Source organism: Zophobas morio, unplaced genomic scaffold, assembly GCF_036711695.1.
Source record: "Zophobas morio isolate AGI-343-1 ecotype UQ-CSIRO unplaced genomic scaffold, CSIRO_AGI_Zmor_V1 ptg000024l, whole genome shotgun sequence".
In the NCBI taxonomy this organism is placed as follows: Eukaryota; Metazoa; Arthropoda; class Insecta; order Coleoptera; family Tenebrionidae; genus Zophobas; species Zophobas morio.
The window spans coordinates 14,454,718-14,473,718 of NW_026972129.1; the positions used below are offsets into that span (position 1 = coordinate 14,454,718).

Here is a 19,001-nt window from a genome sequence, read left to right on the forward strand (position 1 = left end):
TTTCAATAGTGTAAGCTAGGAAAGTATTGTAATTTATAATGGACTATACATTGCTAATTTCATGTTTGTTCGATGTTTGATAGCTCCCAAAGCATGGAAAAGTAGATCTCCATTTCCGTCGCCATACGCGAACTAAATGACCGTTGGGGGCGCCACTGTTAACTGCAACATGGCCGCTCTAAGGCATATTTGACGTATCCTTTATGGCAAGTCTTAAGTGTCCATCGTGTGAAAAAAGTGTGTTGTGTTAATAAATCGAGCGTTTTTGTAGTGGATTTGTTCAGTTTACAGCCTGTTTCGTTGTTAGTGGCAGTTTTTTTTGTAGTTCTCATTTTATTAACCCTTTGTTTAACTTTTTAAGTGAACACATGCTAAATCATGTGGTGTTAAAACTTCTGTGAAAACTTTATTAATTATAGCGATTATTGTTTTTTAAATTAAGTGTTCATTTCATACTATGTATGAGTGGAATAATGCATAATAATAAAATAATAAAGCATGAATATTACAGGTTATTGCTGTCACCGTTTTAAACAAAACTGCTAAAACAGCATAAGAAAATGTATTTTTCAGTTTCATAAAAGTTAACAGAACACGTTCTTTCAAGTTTAATTTATGTTTATTACAGAATTTTCCAAACATCTCACAATTTGCAACAATAGCATTAAATAACAGAAAGGATGGTATTCCAGCCATTGTATTTAAATCATTATCAGATTTAAGTGTACTTATAAAAGGTGCCACTAAATCTCCACTTGTCACTTGAATATTTTTATCCTTTTTTTGTGAATTTTGTAAATGTAACAAAGCCTGCACGGTTTCCATTTCTAATGCTAGAAAATAATCTGTATTTTTTAAATATCATCAAATGTATACATACTTGAAACAGTTTTTTGATGTAACTGACTGCTGTCGAAGCAATTTACATCAGTACTATCTGTACTTGAAATTATGTAACCTTCAGATTTTTTCATTGTTGTACTTCTGACTGCTTTAAAGTCTCGATTTTTGGGCCTTCTAGGTAGTAATTCTTTAGTAATGATACTTACATCTACAATATTTCATTTATTGTCTATTATACATTAACAACATTTACCCAAATCTGTACTTACCAGGTAATATTTTTATTTTTATTTATTTTATCCTATGATGTCTCTAACAAGCTGGAGGCCCAATTACAGGAAACATGACATACACAACACCCAAAAGGCAAGGCGGGAATCGAACCCACGACCCAAGGTGTAGTGGGCAAGCACGAAGCTAACTAACCCACCTGGGTCCTCAAATTAAATCCTCAATATGAAATCATCCTGATTACAATGTAGTGAACACACTTTCATGTGCTTTGTTGCTGGTTTTCCCATATTTAGCTTTACCATCCTAGTCTTATATCTGTCCATTCTTTTCCCTGATTCCTAACCTAAAAATATAATATATATATACATATTATATTGATAATCAAAAACAATTTAGTTAAATACTGATTAAACTAAATTTACTGTTGATATGAATACTTACCTGTTCATAACATTTAAACAAATGACTTGTTTTTTATGGGGAATTTATGAAAAGAGAGCCCACTGTTTCTATTGTTTTTGCTATGGCAGCGAAAAACACAACAATTTGTATTGTTAACAGTCATTTTTTCAGGAATACTGGGACCAACTTATTTAATTTTGTTGGTTTAACCATGGCCGACCAGTATAAAGATTATGGCCTGTCCAAAGGAATGCCAAAGGTACCATACGTGCTGCCATCTATTAATAATTCAAAATCGACAAAAGAATTATTAACACCTTTTGAAAGGCACAAAGGCATTCATATCCAAACAAACCACCATTACATGTTTTGAAGTCCCATAATGTCAAGTCAAATTAAAATTTTGCTAAATTATTAAGTGTAATTATTAATAGATGGCAACACGTATCGTACCTCTTGGACAGGCCATAATGTTTATACTAGTCGGCCATGGTTTAACATAAAACAACGAAATTTCACTGTACAACCAACAGTATTTACATCTTTCACTATGCTCCTGAGTAGTGCACATTTTTGACACCAGGTGTCGTATCAGATCATTTAGATCTAAAGTCACTAGATCTACTATTACTTTTAGAAAGTACGGCAAACTGCCTGTGGTCGGAATTCGACAGAGAGGAACCTAACCTATGTGTTAAACAAAGATAGCGCGAGGCTAGTAATTTTCGCTATCTGTCAACGAAAGTTTGATGTGTTTACGATTTGAGGTTACGACAGACTGTACTAGAATTATTGAGTTAACGGACCGGAAAGAACATTATTCCAGTCACAAAGTAACTCCAGCCCTATTCAACGAGAAAGTGTCACCGGTAACCAGCAAACAGTCGTGGAAGACGTGTTACCACCAAGGCAATTGACGGCCAAATGACAGTAACAGGATCGCCATACTGGAAGCAAAAAATACCTGCTGTCGAAAAGACGGAGCATAACAAGGACACAGATATATTTCTATTTCATAAAAGTTACTAATTGCCACACATTTCAAGATCGAGTCACATTATTTAGATCGCGTATAGGCGATTTGATTGAACACATAATAATTTGTATAACTACTACATTGACTATTGTGAAATTACAGATTATTTTAGGACTATCGTGCAGAACACGCTAATCCAGTATTTGTGAGGACATCTAAAAATTTTGCTAGATGAATTTGCTAGACAGCTATAATTTTGGTAAAAATTGCATTAAGGTTATCGTAAACATGCTGAATCGTTAATCCAAATTTATTTGTTTATCCTCTCCAAAACATGTTGAAGTTAACTCAAAATTTTGCTAGATAAATCCTATCTAAAATGTGGAAAATGTTGTGTATCTACACTTGTGTTTTATCAGTGCACCCATATTTTTTAGAATTGTTTATACAGGATATCTCAAAAAAATTAATGATTAAAGCGTTTTATTTTATTGATTAAATCAAAAAGGGCTTATCTATTTTCCTGAAGTTGTCGGAATACAGACTCTTTTTAACGATTCCAAACATGATTTTTCGCACTAATAAAATTTTAAAATTTAGACCTATTAAGCATATATGTATGAATCTATTTTTTTCTGTCTACCATGGCTCTGTTGCTTATCACATCTAAACATAAAATTTTAATTTGTAAGTTTTAGGTGAATAATGAATAAAAATGAAATACTTCACCTTAATTTGCTAACCAGAAACAACAATTTACTGCAAATTAAAAAACTTTGTGGTAACCCATTTGCTTGAACACAGATTATACTGGAGAATGATATAAAAAAAATTACGAATTTACGAACAAAAGTGAACAGGATAATACACAGTAAAAAGTGTTTCTCTGTATAAAGATAACATACTTTTGAGTATATTATTATATTCATTATTAAAATTGTCAGCACCTTTGTAATCAACATCGGAGGAACAAGAATAGTTTCCATGAAAATTTAAGAATCTGGACTAGAAAATACAGTGTTACGTAATATTGTGTTGCACAATCATCACATATTCTTTTAAGAAGAACTTAATCGATATTCTGTTTCAGCTAACCCAAATTCCATTAAGTCGAGTATAGATGAAACAAGCCCACAATCTCTGTGATTCCTTTAGATTTAGTCAAGCTGGTTTTAAAAACGCCAGTGGAATTACTTTAAAATGGATTAAGGCTTAACCAAGCCTCAGTGTAAAAGAGAAACAGACAAGATTTCGAGTTACATTATCTTGCTGAACCTGAAAAGACCACACGAAGAAGGTGGAAATCACTTTCCAATCTCTGAAATAAATTATTTTTTCAGTGCGAATTATTACTGAACGTAATTATGTAAATTCTGTCACTTTAAAAATTCTTCGTGACAAAAGTCTCTCAGTTATTTATGCAAAAGACATGTCATAAGGAAAATGTACGTCTTATCGCTAAGTAAGGTTCCCAGAATTCAGGGAAAGTAAATGGATTTGTAATACAGTAATTTCAAAAGATAAAATATAATACGAGCACCACTACATCGTCTTTAATGAGTACTTATGTAATATTCGTATTTTTATGAATAATAATTTTATCAAGTTTTGAAACACACGTATGTACGTACCTTATGTGCAAATTTTAACCGTTATTCCGAAATTAAGCTGCAAAATTTGATGGTGAAAAAAAAATTTATGTAAAAAAATCGGTACAAGCAAAAGTAAAAAATTAAGAGATCATCAAACAGAGGAGTATGTCTTGCTACGGAGGCGAATTATTTAAAAATAATTTTAGGTTAAAATTTTTGGTTGCTTTAGAGATGATGAATAGAGTAATGTAATTAGCATCTTATTACGAACAATATCTGCCTCACTATTCAGAAAGTGACCACAAATTTATTAAAAATGAAAACACCTTTTAAACTTTTAAAAATTTATTCTAAAATATTTAAAGATTTCTCCAAACGTCTGACAAGTAATAATTCAGATCAAGTTATAAGTTGAGGATAGGCGGAAATTACCAGTTAAAGCGAAGACAACTCTCTAGAATTTCACGATATTTAAGATGAGAGAAATGTAGTGTAATGTTACTGAAAAAACTTTCTCTTCACCCCACTGTTTTATTGTGATTTTAAACTTTCTAAATCCACTTTCTTTCACTTTTTATAATCTTTCAAAAATGTGCTTAGTTATACATCAAAAATACCCAACAGGCACCATGTAAATCTGTGATAATGCAAACTGCAGAAGCTTAGTAAAGTTTGAAGTATGTAAGCAAGTGCTTGCTCACATTAGAATATTAGTAAATTGTTGAGGAACTCCGTCTTACAGTCTGCACTATGATTTATTTTCCTTAACATATTACACTTTTGGTATTTTCAATATTTAATTGTTTGAAGTGTTGCTCTTATTCTGTATAAGTTTAAATGAAGTATGCATACTCCAAGTTTTCTCTACAAAATTCTGCCATTTAACAAGAGTTAATTGTGTGTGTACGTGGGCTTATTTTACAGCAAATGAGTCTGTTCATATGTTTTAGCCTTTACTGAAGCAACCAAAGTTCCTTGAATATGCTTTTTAAGCGCGTAGAAACCCGGCAAGGTTTGAGTTTTATTTAAAATTTATCTCGTAATTAAAAAATACTAGAGGATCTCTAAACTTATGAAGAATCTGGGTCAAATGAGAGACGGTAGACATATGTAATCTGCTGGTTCGTGGGAATTCCTGATATATTTAATAATAATGGTAATGATAATAACCTATATTTATTACTTAGATCATACAAAACTTTATTGTGACAGCTCAGTTTTTAATATTACAATAAAAATAACACCATGGATACAATAGAGGAAATTATATCTAAATATATAGATATGTCACAAAAAACACTGAAATTACAAATAATTAAGTATCATCTAATCATACTACGAATCATTCATTTTGTCGATAAACTGCTTAATTATGCACTAGTTGCTTAACTTTTTAATAAGATTTTATTTATTTGGCAAATAACAATACCTACTATATTTCACCGCTGCCTCCCGGTGATACTTCTGAGCTTGGTATAGTTTTGGAAATTTCATTCTACCCTATGAAATTTTATTGACGATATCGAGACGGACAGTAGTACAATGGTAAGAAATATTTATGGCTCACACCAGTTCACTCGAATTGATCTGAGAACATTTACCAGGTAGTTGTACTCATAAAATAATGGTCATTTCCGTTCATGAGTAGCGATGGTCCATGTACGGACCTGGATTATTCTGCATCTGGGGATTACCGGAACGCGACAACTTAAGTTGTAAATATCTCTTGCTATTGTACTACTGTCCGTCTCGTTATTGTCAATAAAATTTTATAGGGTACAATGAAATTTCAAAAACTATAAATAGTCAAGGATAAATATCATGGAAATTAGAGGACCTAAAGTACTCCCTTGAGGCGCTCTGAGATCAAAGAGCTTTATATTAAAACTGAAAATGTTCACTTTCTAATGTATTCTTATAACATCTTGTTGGCGATCTGTTAAATAGTTTCTAATTTGTTATACAGGGTGTTCATTTTATTTGTTCACGCCTGACAATTTTTGAATAGTTAACATATTATACACCCCAGAGACGACTTCGTCCACTTTATTTTTTTTTAATAAGCAATCATAGCAATCACAGAAAAAAAATATGACAAAGAAGTCAATGCCAAATAATGACAAAATTGAAAAAATTAACACATATTCAATTTATTAATGGATCAGATTACAACGAAAATGAATTTATAATAAACGTTCAAAATGCCTGACTCCACTGTCTTCACAAAGTCCTATCCTACGTTCAATCCTCTATCTAACATGTTGGGAGTTATAGATCTGCATGACGCTATAATCCTTCCACGTAAGTGGTTTTCATTTTCGATTGGGACACTATAAACGTAATTTTTCACCTTCCCCCAAAGAAAAAAAATCTAATGGCGTTAGATCAGGGCCCCCTGCAGGCCAAGCGTAGTCTTCTTCTCTAGCAGTAAGTCTTGGTCCAAACGCCCTGTGTAAATAAGTAGTTTCTAACGTCTCTCTGATAATGAGCGGGAACGCCATCATTTTGAAACCAAATTATTCTTCGCATCTCTAGCTCTATGTTTTCCAACAGTTTAGGTAAAATATTCTTTAAAAAATTTAGATACATAGTTCCGTTTATATTTCCTTCAATAAAATGTGGACCAATGACGTGGTTACTAACAATTCTAAACGCTTGATTTGAGGGGATTTTCCTACTGGGATATTGGCTGGCCTAGAGACACAGCATCATCAAAATTTTTGTCACACTTTCCCAATATTAATAGCATTTCTGTTTTTTCAGAATTCGAAAACATTTTAAAGCAAACGAAAATTGAAAATATTTGGCTGACAGAAATAATTTGTCATAATTTTGGTTCTGATCATTGCTATCTGTGCATTCATTATTATCTGAAAATAAAAATTTATCAAAGCTGTTTATGAAACGTAAAATGGGTTGCCTATGCAGACATATTCAGGCGTGAATAGATACACTCCCCCCAAAAATTATCGCACCACCTCCAGTTCTAGCGAACCGGACTACATGTGGTTACCATATACATAGTAGTGATAAATGTATGCAAGACAAGGCCAAAAATGACAATATTTAAAAAATATACATATTCTGGGCCTGATTTGGAGACTCTCTTAAAGTAGGTACATAAGTTTATAAGCGTTAATTAAATTAATATCGTGTATTTCCACCCCTGGCTTGAACAACGGCTTCCATCCGTCGCTGCATACCTTTGTAAAGGTGCACAATATTGTCTTGAGGAATATTTTCCTATTCTACCATAAGAACTGCTTCTAGCTGTTGGAGAGTTCTAAAAGCAATTCTACGGCCCCAACACAACATTGCAGATCATCCCACACATGCTCGATGGGATTCATATCAGGGCTTCGAGCTGGCCATTCCATTATAGGCGTATCTGTTTCTCTGAAATAAGCTTGTACAACGCGCGCTATGTGCGGCCGAGCGTTATCATGCTTATAAACAAAATTTGTACCAATAAATGGCCCGTATGGAATGACATGTGGTTCCAAAATGTCTACTATGTAACGTATAGACCTTAAACGAGCTCCAGGTAATGGTACTAAGTCTGTACGACCTTGCAAAGATTTGCCAGCCCAAACCATAATCGCACCTCCACCGAACTGTACATTTGGGACGAAGTTACATTGAAATTATCGCTCCCCAGACCTTCTATACAGACGAATACCGGCGTCTGTCACTTGAGCAAAGACAGAATCTAGACTCGTCACATTTTCCCAATCTTTAATTCCCCAATTCACATGCTCCCTTGCGAATTCTAGCCGTGGTACTCGGTGAGCTCTGATGAGTAATAGTCCTTTTGCAGGAACACGAGCTCGAAGAATATCTTTGCGAAGACGATTTCTTACCGTCTGTACAGAAATATACACATCTCGAGCACCAAACAACTCCATTTGAAGTAATCGAGTAGTGCAATGCCTCGTACGGAGCGCTGTTAACCGCAAAAAGCGATCATCCCATTGCGAAGTCACCCTTCGACGACCTTGTCCTGGTCTTCTGGCAACACTCCCTGTTTCATGGTACCGTTGTGCAAGTCTAACTATTGTGGAATGATTAACTCCTAAAACTCTTGCTACATATCGCTGACTACGACCATCTTCTAACAGAGTCAAAGCTGGTACAACTTCGTCGTGGGTCAAATGCAAGGTTAAGCGTTGAGAGACATCCATAATGTCGAATATGTATGACAGTAGCGATAGATGTCTACATAAATCCTTTGCAAATGAAAAGGACGAAATTCGTATATGTGCATATTTATCTGAAGAACTAGAAACCATCGTTTTAATCCCCATATTGGTTTTTGTTCTGGCAAATAAATGAATAAAAATATGTTTGGATATGATTTGGCCCCATATATGTCTTCTACAAATTTTCAAATTGGAAATATACAAAATTTTGAGGGTGGTGCGATAATTTTTGGGGGGAGTGTAAAATGAACACCCTAAATATGCATGGTTTGAGTCAAAGTAAATACCAGTTAATTTATTTTTATCTAAACATTTAGAATTTCTATTGATGAGGATACTTTTTAAAACCAAATTATCTCTTGCTTCGAATACTGTGTTTTTAGCATATTATGTGGGAAAATTCCACTACGTAATCAATCCTGATAGGGAGAGAGCTAATGTCTAATGGAAAGAAATAGAACAAGCTTACTTTGATTAATCACAGGTTCTCTTTGTCTAAAAATTTATTATTCATACAGTATTATGTAGAGCAAAATAAAATTAAGATTTTTTTATACACATAAATGGATGTTTCGCAATAACTTCAGATTATTATTGTTCTGAACTTTGTTTGTTCTATTTGTTACCCAGCGAATAAAAAAACTTGAAATTGTTAGCTACATTTAAAGCAGCTGTTATTCTTTTATGTTGAATTCATATTGCGTCTCAAGAAGTTTTTTTTTGTCAGAATGGTATGAGTTTGTTACTTTCCAACTATCTTTTTCGATATTGATTGATGCCTGATGAGTAACGTTTAATTTTGTGTTTTAGTTTCTGAAATATTTTTTTTCCGCTATTTTTGCATTACCTGGTATTTAGTTACCTGTAAATAGATACACATTTTCTGTTTGTGTATTATCAATCACTACGATTCTTTGAAAAATGTAAATAATAATAATTTCAGGTAGGATAACGGCGTTATTATGGAATTGCCTCACGTATAACTTTGCCTGCATGTTACAAGAAAGGATTCAAGTTCTGACATTCGATAAACACCATTGCTATAAATTGTAACTTACCCTAAATTTCACACAGGAATAGCTTGTTGTGAGGATTGCATGATATAAGGTATTTCTCTAAGTAGCAATTTGTTTGACAACAAAAGTTTATTATTGCATTACGGGTGATCAAAAAGTTTTCAGATTACAGTTGGCCATGGAAATAGTTGTTACGTCTTTGATTAAACTGTAAAAGTCATGCGTAACCTTTTAAAAAAGCCTATTTAAGAAATGAAAAGGCATTTGTTGTAAGATCAGCTGTCTAGATAACTATACAGGTGTCCCATATCTCCGCTCTTATATCTTGAGAACGTATAGACATATTGAAATTCTTTAAACATCATTGTTTTTAGCTTGAAGGGGGAAGTTAAATTTGGTAACTGAAAACATGACGCATATATGGTCTTGGGTGCCATGGTACAAGTTTATCTTTTAATTTAAAAACAATTAATCGTTATAAAGTCCTCGTTTTTTTGTCGTAGGTTTAATTATATTAATTTATAAAATTAATTTAAAATATTCTTTACTTTACACTGTATGGAAAATTAGTGACGGGGTATCAACGGATTAATAAGAAAAAATATTTTTGAGTCAATGAAATACATTGCAGTTTGAAGCACATTTTTTCATAAATAGAGAGTGATTGAGCCTAAATCGCGAATGTAATTTGTGGTTAGCCGTAACCCGAAATACATTATTCATTTATTCTTCGATTCACACTAGAATTTCAAAAATATCATAAATCTACGAAGTTTGTGGTTTTAAAAACGTCAAAACAAAGTGTCACTCACGCATTCAATTAAAATAAAACTTGATGTAGTCCAGTCATTTTAGCATAAAAAAGGGATCAACCTCGGAATGAGAGATAATAAGCTGAATTTTTGTATACACCTTAATTTTGGCGTTCTAAAAGTTGTCTCAAAAGTCTCATAAAATCTAGTGTCTGCGTCGCAAGTTATTCAAGGTCAAAGGTCAAGAAAAACAGTTTTTTGCGATTATCTCAGTTTCTATTGCTCCAAGGATGTTAACATTTATTATCATAATTATAGAGCACAAAATTTGGGACAAATTTTATTTGAAACATTTTTTCATGCGCTCAGTCATTTCTGAGATAGAGGGCAGTGAGCGCGCAGCGCTCATCCATACGTACTGTAATGCAATCAACCGTGAATATCTGTGAATACTACCTTGAATTTTGAATAATTTGTATTATTTATCAATTAATACATTGTATTTAATAACATTTTACATATTTTCAATATATTCATTGAATAATACTTACCTACTTTGTGTAATTAAAAACTCATTTAATGAAATACTTATTGTATATCTCAATTTATTTATATCTTTAAGATGTGTAAGTTTTTAAATACTTATTTTTCTATCATGATTATAACAGAAAGGTCTGAAAACAACGATTCAGGGCACCGAAGATGATGACGATGAAACAGAAATTCCCGAACCTCCAGAAGATGACGGTCAAGAAGAAGAAAATTAATACTTTTGTTCTTTAAATTATTATTAAAGATTTATAGATTTTCACTGCAATTCAATTTCAATCGTAAGAAATGTACAGCTGCTGAATAAAGATAAAATTAAAATATATTAACTAGTTTTACATCCTTAAAATTTACTTTGGAAAAATTAGGTAATATAACTTTAAGATATACAATAATATAACAAGTATAATATATTATCTAGTATCTAAAAACTTACACATTTGAAAGACAAAGTACTTCATTATTTTTCTACTTAAAATCTACTTTCAATAAATTAAGATATACATACAATAAATATTTCATTTAAAGGGTTTTTAATTACACAAAGTAGGTAAGTATCATTAAATGAATGTATTGAAATATTGAAAATATGTAAAATGTTATTAAATGCCATGTATTAACTGATAAATAATACAAATTATTCAAAATTCAAGGGAGTATTCGTAGATATTCACGGTTGATTGCATTACAGTACGTATGGATGAGCGCTGTGCGCTCACTGCCCTCTACCTCAAAAACGATTGAGTGCATCAAAAAATGTTTCAAATAAAATTTGTCCCAAATTTTGTGCTCTACAATTATGATAATAAATGTTAACATCATTGGAGCAATACCAACCGAGATAATCGCAAAAAACTGTTTTTCTTGACCTTTGACCTTGAAGAACTGACGACGCAGACACGAGATTTTATGAGACTTTTGAGACAACTTTTAGAACGCTAAAATAAAGGTGTATACGAAAATTCAGCTTATTATCTCTCATTCCGAGGTTGATCGCTAATTTGACTGGACTAATGGAAATAGTTCTCTGAAAAGAAGTTTCACGAATCCATCATGGATTTTCTTGTATTCCTACATGATATTGTAAGCTGTGTTTCTCTATATTGTCATTGTTGAAAAATTTGGCCTCATCACTAAATAAAATGTTCTTGATAAAATTGAGATCATGTAGCAGCTCTTTCCAAACAATTGTTAGTCTTTATTAACTCAAGCCAAGTTCTCTCGTAACTGCCCATTGTCCAATGTGAGGATTTTCTAAATGACCAAAAATATGTAGCGGTTAAAATACTTCTTCGTTTACTCACAACCCAATCGTTCCGTAATTTCATTTTATTTTATTTCTTTTGAACATTTTACCTGTTGGATGTCCACGTTCCAGATATCTCTGGGGGTACAAATGTGTCGCCACTAGAGGATTTTTTGACACTCTTCCATAAATTAAGATCATGTTCGTTTTCTCGGTGTTCGTAAATGAATATCTTGGTGTTTTTGGAACAAATTAAACTGCTCAAAATTGACAGAGACATAAGAATGATACTTTTTACTTCCCGAGCGTAAGCAAAGGAAGTATTGTAATCGAGTCCGTCGGCCGACTCTCTACTTTTACGTTTTCTCGATCTTTCATGACCCCTAGAAGACGAAGAAATAGGTCTCCCATTTCCGTCTGTCTGTCCGTCTGTCCGCCTGTCCGTCTATCCGTCTGTCCGTCTGTCCGTCTGTCTGCCGTCCCGGATTTTTATTAGACAGTAATCTCCGAAAGTACTGGACCGATTGTTGTGAAATTTTGTACTTATATTAGGAATATCATGTAGATGGTAAAACGCTACCCAAAATTTGTCTAATCATCCCCACCACTAATGCGATGACGTCACTTCAAAATTGTACATAGTAAATAGGTCTTAAATTGTATAAAATAACATAGTCCTACACATGTGGTTTACGACTCCGAATTGAGTTTTTACCCGAAACGTCCAGATTTTTGGAAAAAAAATCGAAATTATAAAACAACATTTTGCAAATTAATTTTGAATCTGCTAACCCGAATGTTTTGAAATGTTGTAGATGTTTTAAGCCTCTAAAGAGCATCATAAATCTTTTGTCAAAATATATTTGGTTATCCCCTCCAAAAACTTGATGACGTCAGCTCAAAAGTTTGCCGAATAAATCCTATCTAAAATGTACAAAGTATGATGCGTCTGTACTTGTGATATATCACTATATTCATATTTTTTGGATTTGCATATACAGCGTGACTCAAAAAAATTAACGAATGCGCAAAATTTATTTTGCTGATTTACTCAGGAACTACAAAACCGAATCCTTTGAAATCTTGAAGATGTTTTAAAATTATAATAAGCATGGTAAATTTTTGATCAAAATGCATTTGGTCGTCCCCCCTAAAAAATGTATAACGTCACCACAAAATTTTGCTTAATAAATCTTATCTAAAATGTACAAAATATGGTGAGTCTCTTCTTGTAATTTATCATTCCATTCAAATTTTTTTCGATTTACATATACAGGGTGACTCATAAAAATTAATGAATGCCTGGATTTATTTTATCGAGTTAATCAGGAACTACAAAACCGAATGTTTTGAAATCTTGCAGATGTTTTAAGGTAATAAAGAGCATAATAAATGTTTAGTCAAAATATATTTGCTTATCCCCTCCAAAAAATTGATGACGTCAGCTCGAAAGTTTGCCGAATAAATCCTATCTAAACTGTACAAAATATGATGTGTCTGTACTTGTGATTTATCACTCCATTCATATTTTTTGGATTTGCATATACAGGGTGACTAAAAAAAATTAATGAATGCCTGAATTTATTTTATTGAGTTAATCAGGAACCACAAAACCGAATGTTTTGAATTATTGCAGATGTTTTAAGGTAATAAAGAGCATAATAAATGTTTAGTCAAAATATATTTGCTTATCCCCTCCAAAAAATTGATGACGTCAGCTCAAAAGTTTGCCGAATAAATCCTATCTAAACTGTAAAAATATGATGAGTCTGTACTTGTAATTTATCACTCCATTCATATTTTTTGGATTTGCATATACAGGGTGACTCAAAAAAATTAATGTATGCGTAAATATATTTTATTGATTTAATCAGGAACTACAAAACCAAATGCTCTGAAATCTTGCAGATGTTTTAAGGTCATAAAGAGCATAATAAATGTTTAGTCAAAATATATTTGCTTATCCCCTCCAAAAACTTGATGACGTCAGCTCGAAAGTTTGCCGAATAAATCATATCTAAAATGTACAAAATATGATGAGTCTGTACTTGTCATTTATCACTCCATTCATGTTTTTTGGATTTGCATATACAGAGTGACTCAAAAAAATTAATGAATGCGTAAATCTATTTTATTGATTTAATCAGGAACTACAAAACGGAATGCTCTGACATCTTGCAGATGTTTTAAGGTTATAAAGAGCATAATAAATGTTTAGTCAAAATATATTTGCTTATCCCCTCCAAAAACTTGATGACGTCAGCTCGAAAATTTGCCGAATAAATCATATCTAAAATGTACAAAATACGATCAGTCTGTACTTGTGATCTATCACTCCATTCATATTTTTTGGATTTGCATATACAGGGTGATTAAAAAAAATAAATGAAAGCGTAAATTTATTTTACTGATTTACTCAGGAACTACAAAACCGAATGCTTCGAAATCTTGAAGATATTTTAAAATTATCATAAGCATGGTAAATTTTTGATCAAAATGTATTTGGTCGTCCCCCCTAAAAAATTTATGACGTCACCACAAAATTTTTCTGAATAAATCCTATCTAAAATGTACAAAATATGGTGAGTCTCTTCTTGTGATTTATCATCCCATTCAAATATTTTCGATTTGCATATACAGGGTGACTCAAAAAAATTAATGAATGCGTAAATTTATTTTATTGATTTAATCAGGAACTACAAAACCGAATGCTTTGAAATCTTGCAGATGTTTTAAGGTCATAAAGAGCATAATAAATGTTTAGTCAAAATATATTTGCTTATCCCCTCCAAAAAATTGATGACGTCAGCTCGAAAGTTTGCCGAATAAATCCTATCTAAACTGTAAAAATATGATGAGTCTGTACTTGTGATTTATCATTCCATTCATATTTTTGGATTTGCATATGCAGGGTGACTCAAAAAAATTAATGAAGGCGTGAATTTATTTTATCGATTTAATCAGGAATTACAAAACCGAATGCTTTGAAATCTTGGGAATATTTTAAAGTTATTATAAGCATGGTAAACTTTTCTTCAAAATGTATTTGTTCATCCCTCCTAAAAAAATTGATGACGTCACCCTTAAATTTTGCTGAATAAATCCTATCTAAAATGCAAAAAATATGATGAGTTTGTACTTGTGATTTATCATTCCATTCATATTTTTTAGATTTTCTTAAGAGGTGGTTCAAAAAAATTAATGAAGTCAATTTATTTTATTGACTAAATTAAAGGCAACACTTATTATTAGTATTACACCTCAACCAACCCAATTTGGTAGACACAAAATTTGTTAAAGGAAAAACTCGGTTGAAACATAAGGGTAGCACGCTTATTTACATCGACTTTAACATTACAGACCTGCATTTGTTTTATGCGCTCACTTGGTTCCGCGAATGTTAAATAGACATGTTTATAATCAACCAATTGTGAATTTCACCGTCAAGAATTAAAATAAAACCCAATGTTTTATATAATAAGCGGAAGTCGAAGCAATAAAACCGATGGTCGTTTTGTTTACAGTTTCTCTGTTTGACTCTCACGTATGCTGTTACGCTTGTCATCTTAAATTAAGAATGTTTATACATAAACGATTTTCAGTTGCCTTTCATATTACTAGACAGCGGATTTTTGTCGGGCTACGTCACGTTTAATCGGTACTAATTCCATAAATATAATTAACGATTTATTAATCAAACGGCTAAGTAAATGAGAACGGGAATTAACAGCAGAGTGCAACGAAACAGCGTTATTCTAATCTCAAATAAACGAAGTGCAGTCCGCAACCGCAATGAATTCGCATCCCGTACGAGCCGTACCGAGTTTGGCCTTGCCTAGCCCGACAGAAATCCGCTCTCTAGATATTACACACCGACGCCGTATACGTGAGTAAATTGTTTCGTTATTTTATTGATTATAAGAAATCAATATTCAAAACGACCCAATTCATTTTCCCGAAAATTTGGGAATACAATAATTTTATTCTTAGTATTACACTACATCTATCCCGACTGATATACGTGTCCTTGCAAAAATGTTGATGACGTCATCACAATTTTTTTTTAAATTCCCACTACAAAAATGTAATGAGAAAAAAAACCACAATAGGCATGCAGTCGTCAAGTTTCCGACAGCGAGGGAAGTACTGTCTAAACTCTTTAGACCAATTTTTTTTACTTGAAAAAATTTTGAAATGATTTTCCATATTTGATATTCCTTGATGAGTTAACGTCAGAAGATTTTTCGTGGAGATGATCAGACAGTTTTGGACAGCCCTTGATCATGTGAAAATTCACAATCAATCCAGTAATTTAAAAATTATACGTTTAAGGAAACTGACAGAGGTGAAAAACCACAGACTACAGTCAACTAAACACGGGAGATTTAATTTTTCATTTTCTTGAACATGTGAAATGTCGAGGAAACATGAAATACCACTTTCAAAGGTTATATTCGGGAAGTGAAAGTCAAAGATATCCGATTGTTTAATTATGTAATATGAAATATGAAATAGATAGCAGATAACTATAATGTTTAAAAATTAATCTATTTTGTACAGACGGATATTTAAGTCTAATAATAATAATAAATTGGTCCAAGTTTATTTCGACAGAATTTCCTCGCCCTTGAAGTACAGTTTAACGAAATCTAGTTCTTTGGAAAATTATAAAATTCAATGTTGTGATTTTGTTTTCTCTATAAAGTGAAAACCAGTGGCGTAAATAACACACACGCAGCCTCTGAGTCGCGGGACGGAAATTGCAAGAGGTGCGGTCCGCACAAATGTCCACAATATAAAATATATTTAAAGCAGATAATCAACGGGAAGAAATGTACTTTCAATAACATGCTTAACTTCGAATGTTTATGTGTATATTTCAAAAGAATTGAACATGGGGAATCCTTGATTTAATAAAAAAAAAAAATGAATCGACCCGTAGAACTTTCATCTGCAAAACAGACCTCACTACCATTGGACCGTTAGATTATTACTTATTAGAGTCGTGTAGCTTCGTATTATGTACCTAAAGAAGAATCAGGTTTAAACAATAACAACCATAATAATAATAACCAAAAACAGGGCGAATTCCTACAGTTCAAGTGTAGAAGTCCACTATTTTATAAAATTTAAGTTATGTTTATTGTACAGAATTTTAAGGGCTTGTCATCACGTTGTTGGTGGGGATGATTAGACAAAAAGCGGACACCTCGAATAACTGTTTTAAAAATATAGACGAATGAGTTTTATGTATTCATCACATTAAGGTGAAATAATTGATAGAAAGCTAAATAATAACAAAAAAAAAAAATTCGTTACAAAAAATAAAATTTAACTGAATGAAACTTTTCTGTTTTTAAATTAAAAACTAAAGAATATTTGAAGGTTTTAAAAATTATTGATTTGCATTCTTTCTAAAATATTACCTTCGGGCAACTCAATAATGACGAACTTATATTGTTTTTCCCGTAATTAGTATTCTGTTTTACATTCAATGCGGAAGAATAGCTTGAGAAACACGTATCAAAAAGTAATTTACATTCCTCTCGTTAGATTCCTTCTCAACTTCGAGACAAAATAGCTTTTTGTTTCTGCTTCTTACATTATCTTAGGAAACGTACAAGCTAGAAGCTAAACATTGCATGTAATAATAGAAAAAGCTGGAGTACGTGAGTAAAATACTACAACATCCAATATCGTCGGGAGTAGGTACACACTCAATTCTTATTCTGCTTCGTGATATTATTTAAAAAGTGCATAGCGTTGTGGGATCTTGTTCTACAGCTTACGCACAGGACTCTGGAAAGAAGTATAATCGAATTCAAACTTTCAACAGAATACATTGTAACACGAAGAACTGCATTTTAAATCACTTCTTTCATGGAAAACTATTTTCGGAAAATTTTCGTCTAAACTGGAAGTGAACCGCTATTGTTAAATTAAACTTGATAAACTTTTTAATGTAATATGTAATGCATAGTTGCCTCCAGAGTTCAAGTTAGAAATCAGAAGGGAATTTCACCGAGCGCTTAGGAATTAGATCTTCCTTGGTATTTGAAAACTCCAATACATCCCGCAAGGTGACTCCTCTATGGGGACGAGAACAGGAATTACCTCCTAAAACTTCGATTTTAGCAATTTATCAATATTTTTATCAATGAACTGCTAATCATTGCGTTAATTTTTTATTTAATGTAATGAACTAGTGGAATATGATTTCTAATGCGATACTATTCAATGACCCTTAAATAGAGGGTTTCTCTCTTATTAAAAAACAAGGACTAATACCTGGTGAGGTGGAGAGCCAACTCAAAAATTTGTCCTTAACAATTTTTTTTAATATATGCTTTTTGTATTAATCATGATTCTCTTGTTGAGTTAGAAGCCATATTTCACTTTCCATAAAAGTTTCAAGAGTCCAAACATTTCTGAAACAAAACTTAAGTAAAGAATTTTACATTATGATCTCCAATATTTTATAAATTTTAAACAAAATTTCGTTATGTTTGCAAGAATGTAAATAAGACAAATCAAATTACAAAAAAATTGTGACGCGCCGAGTAACACGCATTGTTCAAGCCCTGAAATTTACATAATGTCGATTTGAATGCATAAACAAGTTAAAGTATAATCGTGTGAAGAAAAGATCACATTCGTATGGATATTGTCAGCAATTTTCAACGTATCCGTGAACGGGAGCGTGCGCAATCATTTCACAGACAACAAGAAATGAAATGGACGCTGAGCGTCCTTACAGCGTCGGGACGTAATTCTACATTATCCACTTGTTACTCTCGCGCTCGGTTCACATCAACTTAGTTCGCGCGAAACCGTTGCATTACAAACGCGTGTAACATTGCTTCCAACAAAAAAGTAAGTGTTTTAAATTATTTTTAGTGGTAGTATTAGTTTTGTTCATTTATATATTAACTAAAAAAAATAATCAACAACAATTGTGTTACTTAAACAATTCAGTACAGTAGTTTTTATGTGACATTTAATTTTTATTAATGTGTTCATGTTCGCAGCATGTGTATTAATAATTAATATTATACCGACAGCAATAAAAAACACGACTAAAGATAGTCATGAAAGTTTGTCTTTGATCAACTCAAACTTTCAAATTGACGGCAACCTGACCAAATGAGAATTATATCAAAGAAAAATCTTCAAAATCCATGGTTGTTTGATC

General features: G+C 32.3%; 1 protein-coding gene and 1 long non-coding RNA gene across 3 annotated transcripts in view; one reads left to right on the forward strand and one right to left on the reverse strand.

Annotated features, from left to right (window-relative positions):
* Positions 1 to 593: 593 nt before the first annotated feature.
* LOC135134989 (uncharacterized) lies at positions 594 to 2,547 on the reverse strand. Of its 2 annotated transcripts, XR_010281419.1 has the most exons (5): positions 1,933 to 2,547; positions 1,519 to 1,757; positions 1,113 to 1,420; positions 881 to 1,051; positions 594 to 833 (listed from the first exon to the last, which is right to left on the reverse strand). It is a non-coding gene; the product is annotated as an uncharacterized LOC135134989 (long non-coding RNA). The 2 variants fall into 2 exon arrangements; XR_010281418.1 differs by having other exon boundaries at positions 1,519 to 2,547.
* Positions 2,548 to 18,593: 16,046 nt separating this feature from the next.
* LOC135135112 (probable G-protein coupled receptor 21) overlaps positions 18,594 to 19,001 on the forward strand; it is an 86,830-nt gene continuing 86,422 nt past the window's right edge. The window contains exon 1 of the mRNA XM_064064105.1: positions 18,594 to 18,682. The gene's annotated coding sequence lies outside the window, so the exon portion shown is untranslated. The remainder of the gene's footprint in view (positions 18,683 to 19,001) is intronic.